The 13,138-nt window shown below is 30.0% G+C and overlaps 1 protein-coding gene across 1 annotated transcript in view; it reads right to left on the bottom strand.

Moving 5' to 3' along the window:
• The window catches only part of LOC121116409 (uncharacterized), a 144,710-nt gene extending 132,240 nt beyond the window's left edge, over positions 1 to 12,470 (bottom strand). Inside the window, exon 1 of the mRNA XM_071887549.1 lies at positions 12,114 to 12,470. The gene's annotated coding sequence lies outside the window, so the exon portion shown is untranslated. The remainder of the gene's footprint in view (positions 1 to 12,113) is intronic.
• Between the last annotated feature and the right edge of the window lie 668 nt (positions 12,471 to 13,138).

Here is a 13,138-nt window from a genome sequence, read left to right as displayed (position 1 = left end):
AATCTTTTTACATACATACAAACGTAATTATTAATTTAACTTAAAGATGTAGGTCTTTAGTGGTCATTACTTTAGGTCATTACTTGTCCCTGCTATATCTTTAAACTTTACTTTTAATAATAATGATGATTTAAAGAGTCATGCAAATCAAAATGAAATAGTAAAATAGGATTGTATGTGATAATCAAAGGTGGAAAAAGTCATTATACTGCAACACCAAGTTCAGTCACAAGTCTTTGCACACAGGTCCTTGAATCTTTTTTTTAGTCCAATGAGAGTCCTTTGATTTCTTTCAAGCTAATTTTAGACACCTCTAATCTCTAATTATTATATAGGTTCTATAGTATTAATGCAGACCCCCTGAGTTTAATATAAATTAGTTGTACAGTCAAAGTGGAGTGGCGAGTTTTAAAAGGTGAGATAAATTCGAGTCGCAAAATTTTCAAAATATGACCTAAGTATAAGTTAAGTTGCAAGTATCGAAACCCTTCCAACACATTTGTAAATTAATACTATGGACCTTCAAGGGTTCTCATCATGGAAGGTATAAAGTTGGATTTTCTACGTTATCCGTCTTTTCTAATACTTGTAATATGAAGTTGAAATATAACTCAGCAAATATGTATGAATTATATCCATCTATGTCATTTTTGAAACTTTCCATTACGAATATGCCGTTGATATTACTTGAGAAGATTTGAGATGATTCTATTTGACTTTTTTAATGTTGAGATAATATATATATTAAAAATGATATATAATTAACATATTTATATTTCTATTTTTACTATTCATGACTCTATTTTACCGAATCTAAGGAAATCCCTTGTCGGATATTTATTATGACATCATGTTATCATACCCCTTTAAAAAATAATCATAAATTTATCGCTTAAAATAGCCTAATAAAACTTGAACGTTTTCCAATTTTTTGTCATGGAATTATATATAAGTATTTATTGAAGCTTATATGTCATGCCTATGGCGAAAGAATCTTTTTATTTTAGTATTAAAATTTAAATGATTTAATTATAGAATTATTTTCCAATATGAATTTGAAAGTTGCATTGCCTAGTAACTGCTCCAAACAGGCATAACATTCATTAATTATTTTGGCCTTCTATAATTGACTAAATGTACTTCTCAATATTAATGATAGAAAAGGATGGAGTAAAATTCTAGGGATCCGACATCAGATCCTTGTTGTCGATATTGATTAATTATTATATCACTGCCATCCATATTATATGAGGAGATCATTTAGTATAGTTAATTTCTATTGGATGTCTTTTGCGCCCTTCTTGGACGCGTCCTTAAGATGTGATGCAGAATAAATGTCTAAATTTTGATACTGAGTTGCGTCCCTATCAATTATAGATATAGAGAGTAGGGACCCAAAACTTGCCGTATTTTACGAGAAACGTCCTGTTTATGGAATCAAGAAAAGACCGTTCAACACCAATTTATAATATGCTTGAATACTATACTTAGATTTATATTTTTTTGTAATATGTCTCCATATGTCGGCAAAGAGATTGTCAATTATTGACGATGAAGGAAGTGTCCAAAAAGTCCGGAGCATACCACGCTCTCATGTTGGGAGCTCCGAGATAATCCACATTTGGATGACCGACATTATTCCTCAAGACATCCCAACCTGGAAAGTCCATGAGGTCATGGCTGAAAGTGGGCCACGTGGAAGTAGGGCAGAAGTCAGTTATATTGTTGCTACTGAAATTTTCTTATATCTACTTGGCCGTATGTGGCCGTAATGGAATTGTTGATATTATAAGTAGTCCAGATGGATATGCCAACAGTATCTGCAGCCTACTTGGCACTGCCACTGGTGCACTATCTTTTTTGTTGATGCTCCGATCTTTTTACACTTAGATACATGGAAAGAAAACAAAAGTTGTTTATTTTTGCTCATGTCGTCTATTGGTTGCGTAATGAAACCTCGTAGTTTAAAATAATGTAGATAACATCATATATAGATGATGCTTCTACTACAAGTTTTGGATCCCCACTCCATAAAAAAATGCAGAGAGATGTAAATTAATCTTTTCACAAATTACAAAAAATAACAAATGACTTATTGCTCAATGACGTCACATGAGATTATTTATTTTTATGAGTATTTTTTTATATACACATTAGGGGTGGTCTTTTTTATCAGTGGATATGTATAAATATAAAAAAGATGTAAATATCAATTATACCATTTATGTATGTAAGAATTTATCGATAGATCCATTGGTTAGAACCAAAATGTGTTTTTCTCTCTTCTTTTTTTGAAGACACAGCAAAAATATGTATTATGTTTTTTTTTAAAGAGAAAACTTTCATTTTCTATCTATTTCTTAATGATATTTTGTTGTTTTTCGTTTCTGTATGTTTTTATGTGCTCTGAACACTATACTTCATCAGATCAATCATATACCTACTATGAAGAACCAATGTATAAAGCGCATACATGATGTGAAGAAAGAAAATCAAATTGTATTTTTACTATTCAAATGGTATAAACGGATATTAACATGTTTTTAAAAGATATATAAACTTAAGAGCAAGTTAATGGAGAGACCACGAAATGAAAAAGAAAATATATAAATGTAGCTATTTTTTTTGGTGTGAGTCCCTCAAAAATTAAAAGAAAATGTATAATGGTCATTTTAGTCTTGTCACGTTACCAATATTTTTGTATCGATTCCATGGAATAGGTATAACTATTTTGGGGGTTTTAAATAGTTTATAAAAAAGTATATACACACAAAATATGTCATTTTGGGCAATTGGCCATGCACTAACAGGGGCTTTCGTAAAAATTTTGTTGAGGGTAGAGGCAAGAGTGCAATTGGATATTTTGTAAACTAAATTGGTTTCTTCTTTTTGTTTTGTTCATGGAAGTTAATTTTGTTTGGAGGGGGTGGCGTTGAAGGTAATATATTTCAGACTAAAAATACGTCATTGGCGTACCAATCATGTCTAAGCTCAAAATCCAGTAACAATAATTGGTTAGTATTAAAAAGGGGGAGCCAAAAATATGCAATAGCAACACTAATTTACGAAATATGGGATTTTTGAGCTCAAGGAAATACGTCTCAAAAACAATTCATGATATGTTTAAATACTATATTCATTATGTTCTCATTTACAAGCGATAACAATCTTATTACGCTGGCAAACAGATTAGCAGTTCTTGAGGTTAAAGGCCGTGTCCAAGCGCAACACTCTGTCACAATGGTAGCCTGTAGTGAATCTAAATTTAAATGAGATGTTCGGCAGACATGCTAATCTTAAACGCCCCAAACTGGAAGGTGTAGGGGATCGGCATCAGGGCTGGAAGAGAGCCATATGGAGGCAGGCAAGGAGTCTACCATATTATTGCTTCAAATGTTTTGGTTTTTCTCGTCTGTATGGGCTGTTATAGACTTTTTTATGTATTAAACACTGTAGATGAAGAGGTCAAAGGTTTCTGCAGCCTTTTTGGCACTGACGTGGAGATGATTACCGTGTTTCCCTTTAAGATATTGCACCGACATTTTTACACATAGAGACATGGCATAAACACAAAACTTGTTTATTTTTATTTCAGCTGTCGTTAGGCTGCGTAATGTAATCTTGTAGTTTAAAAAAACCGGGATAAAACGTAATGAAATGCAACTGCTAGTTTTGGGTCCTCACTCTGTAGTATCGTTTTAAATCCCTCAGTATCCTTATACCAAATATTACGAAAGACATCATCATCAATCGATATTTCCCAATTCGGATCAGAATAATAAATATCGTAATTAATCCTTTATTACCAATAATCTCAAGCCTACATTGTGTTTAAAAAGACACACACAATTTTATTAGACTAATCCTAATGGTAAATTGATGTATGCCCTTCACTATTATATAGCCTCCTAGGTAGTGCTTCAAAATTTTGCAAATTTTTTTATGAACGATAACAAGGACGGGACCGATGTTCAATTTCATATTACCAATACAACTCTAATTTAAAATATTTTAAAGTCAAGCATTGAACTGAAAATAAATGTCATGGTGTCGACCAGTAGTTATCAAACTATGATATGTGCAGGAGCGACTAGGGTGGGAACTTATAAAAATAAGGTCAAGTCTTCTGTCTTGTATGAAAAAGGTCATCCAAATCGTTTTGCATACAAATTTGTCAAAAAAAGCTGAATATATATGAATAATTTTAGACCCTGATATTTTAAATTATGCTTCGAGGTGTAAATAGTTTGAGAACCACTGGTGTAGACACTCAACTATGACTACATATCATCACCAATATATTTATGTACATAAATGGTCTTCTAAGTCATTAGGTGGTTTTTGTAGGTATTTATTGTTGTTGTTTTCAGGAAAAAAATACTTAAATCAAAATATTTGATCACTTGGGGCTATGTGGAGAGTGAAAAATAATATTCTTTGAGATATTTCTACCAAATGGAGCTATTATAAAGTATACACTTCATTATATTTATATCAATAGAAAAAAAAAATACACACATCAATAGAAAATCGTTAAACAGTTCATTTAAAAATATATCAAAAAAGAGTCACATCTATTTTTGATTCTTTCTTCTTCTTTTATTTTTGCAATTCAAAGCAAAGATTAGAGGTAATAATGAGCTCACTCTATATCAAAGTATTTTGTTTGCAAGACTTGAGGCCATTTTCGAACCGATTTATGAAAAGTTTTGGGAGATTCATAAATTTTTTTTTGGTTACTAACTGAAAGCTTATGTTCTAAGCTTTTATTTGATATATATGTTGCATACAAGCTCCTACTTGTATAAGTAAGTTGTACAAGCCGTAACTCAAAAATGAGAGGATTAATTTTAAATAAAATATTTACAGAACTTTGGATGAGAATAATGCAATAATGGAGTATTCTATAGAAGATTGCAATACTAGTGGGTTTTTTTTGGGAGTATTTTTATACAAATTACTAAAATATCAGCATTATTTGGATGGATAGTATGTAGTAGTTGGTGGAGATTAGAAAAATCTATGTTTTAATTAAATAATGCATTTTAACACAAAGAAATTCCCACAAAAAATATATTACATAAACAAAACAAACGAGATAATCACGCGAATAAAAATAAATCTTAAATTACTTCAGTTAAAAATTGGAACTTACTAATAAAACTCACTAAACTTATCAAATAATGCACTTGAAAATCGTCTCAATAATTTATTCCGTGCCAGTATTATGTATTTAATTGCTAATTGAAACGCGAACATGTAAGTGTTATAAGAAAACAAGGATAATTTTTCAAAAACTGAAGGACATCAGCAGACTTATTTATAGGATACAATAAAATATCTTCATCACGAACAACTCTGATTTATTTTTTCCCAGTTGAAGATTTATCTACTATCTCTCTTATTTATTTGTGTGTTTGAAAGTTGAACTCTAAATAAATCTGAGGAAGCTTGGAACGAATTTCACTGATCTTATAAATTACAGCATACATAAATCTTTGGGATTTTTGAGGCAAACTTCATAAAAGACCATGTTTTTGAATAGAAACAAAGTTTTAATTTTTTTAAATTTTGTTGATTATACTTTAAAGACGTCCGTCTAAAAAATGCATAATATTGTAAAAATTTTAGTTATACAAATTATAACAAAATATTTATACACCTAAAAACTTTTTATCTGGGATATTACCATCTATAGGCTTAAGCCAAGGAATACCATATAACACATGGGCTGAAAAGTTCAACATATAGATGGCCATATTTTTTAAAATTCACCTCTCACTTAGTTTCAACTACTAAAAGACTGCTGTCAAAATTTCGTGACCATATGTTTTCAGCTTCTGAGTTAATGTGTTAAGTGTGACGCTATTTCCAAATCAATAGATGAAAAACATTTTTGTGTTTCAATTTTAAACTCCTTCTTGATGGGGAAAAAAACCTTTTTAAGCTCAGCATTGGCTCGAAAAGGGTTATGGGGACTCTGATCTATAAAGAAAATAGAAATAATAAAAAATGTACGAAAAAAAACACGTTTTTCTTTGGTAAGTTTTTTTGACCAAACTAGCAGGATTTTTTAGAATAGAATAGTAATTGAATAAATAAAGAAGGAATTGAATTAAAACAGTCGTGTAATAAATGTCTGAATGAGATAAATTATCACTTTTGGTTAGCCTATCTATTTCATGTTAACAAAATAATAATCCATTAATTAAGTTCTACTAACTCTGTAAGACATTCATTACACGGTTGTTATAATGTATAGTGTCGTAATCATGGTTTTGTTATTGGGCGGTATAATTGGAGTAATTATGGATGATAACTCACCGTTAACAGACCGATATAAAGTACTATTTTTAAATAATTATTATGAGGCCCATTCTAAGTAATCGAAAAAATAGGCTTTAGTTGGTCAAAAATGGATTTTTAATAGTGATTGTTCAATATAGCATAAATATGCATACATTTCATTTTTTCCAAAATCAAATTTGAGGCCTGCTTTTTTAAAGTATTTTTGAAGATGTATATAACGATGATCAGGAAGTGCATCAAGGGGGTGCTGAATATATGTTTTCCCCTTAACCTATGAAGATACAATAAAAACTATAAAGAGATTCCAAACATATCCCTTGCTTGTGTAAGAAATGGTAAAGGGTTGATGCCAATTGTGACCATAGCAACTGCAGCCCTAACAGATCACTCACTACTACAAAAGAAACGTAATTGATAAAAAAAACCCATCAAGAGTGTCTTGATATGCTGCCCACAGGATTTATCGGAGCCAGCCCTCTTATATTCCTAGTGCTTCAAAGGTGAAAAAGTTCATCAATGCATCTATGAAGGTACCTAACTGGCCTTGTACAAACAGAACGTTGAAAGGGTAGAGAAAATGGTCAGTTTTAAGACTCCGCCAATTACTTTTCGCACAGCAAAAGAGATGAGAGGGATTAGGACTCGTCAAAATGTCAAAAAATGAATGAAAGAAGGATTGGAGAAGTTTGAGAATGTTTATAAAATTAATTTATTTGCAGAAATCTTAGGAAATAATTGAAATAACGCTATTAAGCATACTTTTAAACTGAAATGGGTGTTGCTAAGAGTTTTTTTATCCTTCTAAAAACTTTATTTTTAGAGATCTATGCAAAAATACAGAAAATAAGGACCCCTCATTTTTGATTTAAAAAAAAAAAAAAGAGTACTCCTTGCTTGATTCAATCCATGATAACTATCATCATCAAACACCAGCTCAAAAATTCACACAAGTGACTTTGAAAAGAAAAACAAAAATCTTATTCCATGTAATCTCCTCTAGAGGGTTCATTACAAGGACTCTATTAACCTTGTTCTATAATTTATCATTCTTTATAATATATATATAAAACTCTTCATTCATCTTGAAGAGAGTCAAGATTATAGGGAATGTAAGGAATTATATATATATATATATATGTTTTTGAAAAGAGTGTGATACTTGTAATTAAGATGGTTTACTCATGATAATTTCATGTACACATACTAGATACATATGTACATACAATCATCATACATAATACTTAAGTACACACATAAATAAGTTAGAAAGTTGGAAAGTATTTTTGATGTCTGCTTGATTCAATGTTTTTGACATAAAAATAAGAAAATTAAATTTAAAAAAATTAAAAGTAATTCTTATTAAATAGTAATATGACAAATGTAAACTACGTATTCATTTTGTGTACATAAATTAAATTTAATAACTAAATTGTGTAATCTGGTCCACTTGTAGATAAGGGCCATTTATAAGCCATGTACAATATAAATACAGTAAGGGGTGTAATTAACTCAAAAGTTCGAGGAATCACATGTCTAGAAGTCTTCAAAGTTGCCTTTGATGATAACAATTAACATAACTGTCCTGTTAAAATGTAAGAAATACTATCAAATATACTATTGAAGTACACATAAAATATTTAAAGAAGATTCTCAGAAGTAGTTCCAAAATAATTATCTAAAAATAATATCTATTTGAAAGGATTTGATCCCTTTAATGAAAGGTTGAGTGAGAATATTATTTGTTTTTAAGATTAAAAAAGAAAAAGATAAATAGGTTTGTCAGGAACACCAACTTATGCTTTGCCTTATGACCATGTTTCTTTTTGTAATGAGCTTTAACCTCATAAACAATTTTGTTAACAAATAGTACGAGCCCAAACCATAATCACACTCTACAAAAGAAGGGATAACGTGTGTAGCTTTCATGTTTTACTTTGTTCCCCTCTTGAAGGAATGGCATAATACATGACGTAGACTCATTTCTTCTACCAATCCCTCCTTTATTGTTTCCCTCATGTGGAAATAAAAAATCTGTGTGATTATTCCAGGTCTCTAGAATTCCATGGCGTACAAAATGTAGATAAAATTCCCTCAGTAGCATGATAAAAAAGTTTTACTTAATGAGGAAAGATTATGGCCCTACCCAAAATGCTAAGTTCGGGGTGTTGGATATAATTTTTTTTTTTCAGTACTATCTTTCATACTTTCAAAAGTCCTAAACTCGTTACTTCTCCTAATTTTTGTGTGAACTATACCCATTAAATACATGTATACCTCAGATTGTAAGGTACTTTCTTTAAAAAGAGTAATATCTTGATATGGTAGCATGTGTGCTTGTTTTTATGCAAAAAAAAAAAAAAAAGAGAATATCAATGATGAACTATGTACTACGGTTCTTAACTCTTTTTTCCCATCTCTATTCTAATATTCTTGTAATGGTCAGTTGGAGTTGCACATATTAAGTATAAGTAAGCATTATTGTCTAACAATTACTACATCTGACATTAGGAATTGTTTTTGAAGTCCCTATGTATATTAGACAGATATTTCCTTCTCTATGAGCAAACGTGAATTGAACTTTTGTGCTTTGAAGAGAATAATTTCTCCAGAAAATGTTTTCTACTGAGCTACGTCGCTCCTTGTTAACATTTTGAGCTCGATGGTCCAATTTTAAGATATTAAAAAAAGGCCTTTCCTTCCTCTTGTTAGATTTTTTACCTCAAACATCTAATGACTTAGAACATTCAACGAGAAACACAAAAAATGACTACAAAAAGAGTAAATTGCACCCATGTTGTGTCTTCCTCTTAGTTACGATAGAAAATGAACGAAAAGAAAAAGTAAATGTGCACATCAAGATTGCTCCTTACTCCTTTTGGAGTCCAGTTTTGTGCTCCTGGTTGGTCATTCCTATTAATGATATTAAAAAACCGAAAAAAATATATACAGTCTTTAATTATTCTATTACGTATAAGTATAATTTTATTTCGAATGGATGTTTTTTAAAAAGATTTAGATCCCTTCAGAACATTTAAAATAACCCTCCCGCTTAGGAACCACCAATTAGCAAAAATATATTATTTCGAATGATGCTGTATGTACCGAATCTAATACAAATTCAGAACCAACTAAAGCTTCAAAACAAAGTGTTGACACGCCCATGTTAGCTTGAGTAGATTCATAGTCCTTGTAAAATCTTTTTCCCCACATAAGATACCATCTTCAAAATATAATCTTGTGGACCCCCCCCCTGTAAAAACATTACTTTTTACCAATACTAATCATGTGGTGTTCGTTTCGCCACTTGATTTATAGTTTTGGTTCCGGTATACCAATCACTACGAATAATAAATTTACACTACGATCATTTCTCTAACATGGATCGTAATATGTAATTACATATCTTTCAATTCTAAATTTGATCATGTATAAGCTTGTTATGCCTTGATATCGTTACTTTGAACCATTTATTTACTATTTAGAGGATAAATATATGCGTAATATTACTTATTTCCTTCAAAAGCTATGGTTGTTGTCAAGTCCAGGTTTGAATAGAATTTGAGTCTTATACAGAGGCGAGTCAATTATATATAGAGTCTTTTGTAGATCAAATACGAGTCGCTAGGATCAAACTGGATCAAAAATTATGTTCCATATGTATCAGTACAAATTTTAAAGGTTCTCTTATTTATACAACCGTGTCTTATGATTTTAGACTAATGCCAGGTTTTGAGGTTACATCAATACTTTCTTGGATATCTCAGACGACAATGCCATTGAAGAATAAATGTTTGTACAATAAGTAAATTGCTTTATAATCGAGGAAGTTGTGGGATAACATTTAAAAAAAATTATCCATTATGCGAAAAAATTTTACTTATGACAAATTGTGCAAGAGATCATTTATTGAAAAAAATTATAAAAATATATTACGTTTTAGGTATATAGTTCACAAACTTTCAAGCTCTCAAAGAAATTAAAAAAAATATTGCTTTTCAATATTGACAATAGATATTTCGAGACTTGAATTAATTTGCGTCCAATTTTTTCTGATGACAAAGTCCCCATCGAGTGTCGAAAGCCTTCACAGGCTTTACAATTATATTGAACTCTCATCAAATTACCGACTCGTGTCAACAATTCCTTTTAATAAATAAATTGAAAGAAGGTTGATTAAAAAGAAAAATCCTCTATGTAACTATACCAAGGCTAAACTTTCAAGCTCTGACCTTCTTCTGTCTAAAATATATATTTTTTTAAATATTTTCTTTTTATTTTTTTCAAAATTATTTCATTTATGTTTGTCTAAAAGAGTCAAACAGGTGTCCCGACACATCAGACTATTAATTATAATAGTTAATGAAGTACTTTAAGTATCCCTTCTGACTGAGAACATGAAAATAATCATGTCCATGTTACCATTGGGCAATTTCGGGTAGACCCCTTGAGTGTGAATGAACTTCTTTGTCTTCACTCAATCAAAAATTAGGGTCCCGTAATAAGTTTAAGTACATAGTCCCATATGTTGTGACTTTATCATGTTATAATTTACGAATAGGCCATAAATTTTCCTATCAAAAACCAGATAATAAGGGCAATCTAACACGTAATATATTTATAATAATAACTACCTATTATTAACAGTAAAGTAAGTGAGTTTGAATTTCACAATATTTTTAACTATATAATTTTGGTTAGTTGTTATTTTTTTCCCCTCTTATTTGGACTTAATTCCTATTCATTATTGCAGCGTTCTTTGAGGGGAAGAATCTGTGGCTATAAGGTCTTTTTATTGTGGCTACAAAAAAAGTCATGAAGAGTATCAATTTTAATATGAATGGGGATTTGGAAACAAATATCTAAATGTGTAGTGTCTCTTTCAATTCAAAAATAATTTCATTATGTTAGGAAATAAATGTTTCCATTGCCTTTCCATTTTTCTAATTCATCTTTTATTTTAATGGCCTTTTTATATAAATATTATATGTGAATATTTAATAGAGTATCAAAAACAAAAAGAAACATCAATACAAATGCACAAAGTTGTCGCAATAACAAATAAGTATACAAAATAATAATAAACGCAAGGTGGCGCCACCATTTTTAGGTATGTAAACAAACTACTTATGAGTAAATAAAGTTCATGCACCAAAACTATGACGTTTTTATTAATTTACAATTATTTATTTTATTCAAATGACTTTTTTTTTTGATAAATTTTTATAATTTATGGCATTTTTGTATAATTTTTTTATTTATTAACAACGTCACACAATAATCAAAAGTAGTGGAACCAGGTGAAGTTCACCCAAAAACCTCCTTAAAATTAGCCCTGGTGATAGAAACATAGCCCTTACAGACCTGACATGGCCAATCGAAATATCATATTTAATTAATCAAGCACAAATTTTAATAGTTATTTGATGATGACTTTTTAGTAATCAAGTCTTTTAAATATAGGATAGTACTACAATTATTAAATGTTTGATCTTTTACTCAGTGAACAGGTCAGGAAGTTAAATTAAAATATAATGAGAAAAGAATAAACTTCTTAAAAATGCGTTTAACACGAGTGAATATCATAATAAAATTCCGTGAAGGGAGTCAAATATGTGCTAATGTTTTTGTTGATATAGTGAACTGGAATTCAAAGTAATAAATACAAATGATTTTAAGTCAAAGAAAATGTCTAATTAAATATACGATTGACTTTAACTTTTTTTTCGTTAAATGGAATGACGTCATTTATAAATTTGACTATCTTTATAATACAACTTTATACAAAAATAAAACTGATTTCTTACCGAAAAATATGAACTTTTGGCCTTTTATTAGCCTTTAGGAGTAGGAATAATCAAACTAAGTATACAAATGTACAAACATATAAATATATGTCAAACCAATATACTTAGTCGATATTCAGTTGCACTTTTTTTTTATCAAAAACAGAATGACAAACTGCACTTTTGTTAATTCACTGTTATTCTACTTGATTTATGAATAAGTTATTTAAAATGCTTGTTGTGTCGTTCAATTTAATATTTTATTCAATCGTTTTTAGAATCATCAACTTTATTATTATTTGATAGGTATTCCAATCTTAAATTAAAAGGAAAAAAAACAGAGAGCGTTGTTTATAGAATATACCTTGAATGAACACTGAAATACTATATATTTTTTTAAATAGGTAGTTATTCGGGAAAAAGAGCACATGTAAATTTTTATATATAATTTTTTCTTCTCTTAAAGGAATATTAAGTGTTCTCATGTATATGCACATGTACACCGAGGGACATCAAAATGCAATGTAATGCCATCCATTGATTTGGATGGTATAATGGGGATTTTTCCACCCCAGAAACACAAATACTTAAATGTGATCATAACTTGCGCGGAAAATACTTGAGAGAAAATTGCCATGAAGGAAAATTGCCTGTACTTTGTTCCAACTTTATGCTGAATAATAACACATATAAATTTGCTTAATATTATTTACGACAAATATCTAAACACATTTGTTAGTTCCATCCTTCAAGTGTGAGTAATATTATTGCAATATAATTTCCTTGCATTTTTTAAATTCAATCCGATCTTTTAAGAAATTAATCCAAAGGATTGGTAAGGAGGGGGAATAAATAGCTTAGGGCCTCTTGAAATATAGTGGAATACCCTTCGCCCTAGGATTGGCCCAGGAAAGTGTGGTATTGTCAAGAACCACCACTAATTCATCCAATACATTTAAGGAACCTCTCTAATAACAAAAAATAGTTCAAAACCCTCGGGTATAACCATATTTTGATAGACCCTAAGCTATAGATCACATACCCTC

The sequence above is a fragment of the Lepeophtheirus salmonis genome, chromosome 4 (genome assembly GCF_016086655.4).
Source record: "Lepeophtheirus salmonis chromosome 4, UVic_Lsal_1.4, whole genome shotgun sequence".
Classification (NCBI taxonomy): Eukaryota; Metazoa; Arthropoda; class Copepoda; order Siphonostomatoida; family Caligidae; genus Lepeophtheirus; species Lepeophtheirus salmonis.
This window is presented reverse-complemented; position numbering and strand designations above follow the sequence as displayed.